This window comes from Galeopterus variegatus, unplaced genomic scaffold (assembly GCF_000696425.1).
Source record: "Galeopterus variegatus unplaced genomic scaffold, G_variegatus-3.0.2 Scaffold741, whole genome shotgun sequence".
Classification (NCBI taxonomy): Eukaryota; Metazoa; Chordata; class Mammalia; order Dermoptera; family Cynocephalidae; genus Galeopterus; species Galeopterus variegatus.
In genome coordinates this window covers 277875-280144 of record NW_007726852.1, presented here as the reverse complement: position 1 = coordinate 280144, position 2270 = coordinate 277875, and positions in this window count along the sequence as shown.

The window sequence follows — 2270 nt, the reverse complement described above, 5'->3', positions numbered from 1 at the left end:
CCGTACAGCAGGAGGGGCGTCGGGGCCGGGGGCTGTTCCGGGCGGCGGTTGCGATGCGGAGGCCGCGGGGTCGGGCCCGGAGTCGGGGCCCGGACCGGACGCGGGAGAGGGGCAGGGAATGAGCGGTGCGGAGCGCGCGGGGGCAGGGGCGCCCAGGCGTGGGGGTGGGGGCCGGGGCCGGACCGGGAGGGCAGGGGCTGGGGCTGTTGATGTAATGTGACCCCAGGCCCGAAACCGCCGGGGGTGAGTGGGGGCCATAGAAAAGAGGGAGCCCACGCACCAGGTAAACGCTTGTTACCCAGCCTGGGCGCGGGCGAGCTGCCCCGGGCGACCCCTTTGCTGAGAGCCGGCGAGAAGCCGAGGCCGCGGAGTGCGTGATCTGGGGAAGGCTAGTGCAGCCAGCCATCCAGCAGGGTGAATTGTGCTCTTCCTGTCTCAGGAAAACCGCTTTGATTTCTGAGGCCCAGAGAGCACGCTGCCTTGAAGGGAACTTAAGTTTGCACTCAAGTTTGTAGACAAAAGGGTGTAAATATGCTACATAAGTGTAACTGTAACCCTGACCCAGTTTGGCCTCCAGATCTGCCATTGCTGCCGCGGCTGCTGCTCAAGCTTTTGGAGTTCGCTTGTAGTGTTTGAAAGAGAACAGGTGTCAAACGGATTTAAACGAATATCTTTAGATCTAGGTGTTTTTCCTAGCTCCACTTTCAGAAATAGAAAAAGTGCCAGAGTTAGGCCTGCTTTGAGGCAAGGCCTTCGTACAGGCAGCAGCCAATGTAACGTGAAAGCCGCTTTCATACTAAGGTCGTAGGCTTTTAGTATGCGGGAGTTTCAGCTGAAAAGTGATCGTCTCTAGGATATCTATTCCCTAATCTTGAGATTTGGAACGTTTGTGGATAGGAGCCGGGCCGGGGGAGGGGGAACTCTCTTCGTAGACGTGATAGTGTGTCAGTTGAGAGCCTTCGAAAGTAATTGACTGAATTTGGAAAAATATGTCCTGTGTGGTAAGAGAACAAACTATACTTAGTACTCTTCAAATGATTGTCTGACCTACTTTATTTAATTTGCTAATGGACTTTATAAATCAGCTTAACCAACATTCTAAGTTTTACAACTCATGCTTTTCAGATATGAAGTTTATCCCTTATCCTGAGAATCCGAGATTGAATTTTTTCATAATCAAAAGCCATACTTGTCAATATTATATGCTTTACTTCCAGTAGTCATTGTTTACTATAAGGGGTTTTGAATGTGAATAGTGTTGTTGCACACCTGTCCTGAACATATGTAAAAATATTATTTGTGAACAATTTTTGTTCTTGTAACCTTAATATAAATTTTTGGTTTTGTTTTGTTTTTAAAACGGCTTTGCGTGTGAAGGAACTAGAGCATGATAATTTAGGAATAGATCCCAAGTCTTTTAGAACAGTGTAAGCCCATGTTTAACAGTGATTCAAGGATTGTGTCTTTCCTTGATTTTTCTGAATATGCATTACCATCTTAGTGAACAATTTTTTTTTTTTTTTTTGTCTTTTTCCGTGTCCGGCAACGGATCACAACCCTCAGTGTTGCCCCCGTACCGGACCGGGGACCGGCAACGGGATCGCAACCCTCGGTGTCGCTCCCACGCCTCGCTCAGCCAGTGAGCGGGAACAGGTCTGTATGTGGGATCCGAACCCTCGGGCGGGAGCGCTGCTGCGCTCCCAGCGCCGCACTCTCCCGAGTGCGCCACGGGCTCGGCCCTTAGTGAACAATTTTAAAGTGGCAAATATTTATCTTAGCCTTACAAATTTTGTGAGCATTCTAGGAATGCCAGGATATTAAACCTATAAGAACGAATCAATGTTTTGATGCCAAACACAAGGGCACTTCAAAAAGTTCATGGAAGGGCCGGCCCGGTGGCGCACTGCTACAGTGCGCCGCTTGAGGGCGCGGCGGCGCTCCCGCCGAGGGTTCGGATCCCATATACAGACCGGCCGCTCACTGGCTGAGCGAGGTGCCGGCGCAACACCGCGGGTTGCGATCCCGTTGCCGGTACCGGTCCGGTATGGGCGTGACACTGAGGGTTGCGATCGTTGCCGGTCACGAAAACAGACAAAAAGGAAAAAAAAAAAGTTCATGGAAAAATAGAATTGAAAGGTATTATGAATATTTCCATGAACTTTTTGAAGTGCACTCCTATAGGTAATGCTTGATTTCCACTGTTCATAATTATTGTTTTCTTTTTTTTTTTTTTTTTTTTTTTTTTTTTTTTTTTTTTTTTTTTTTTTTTC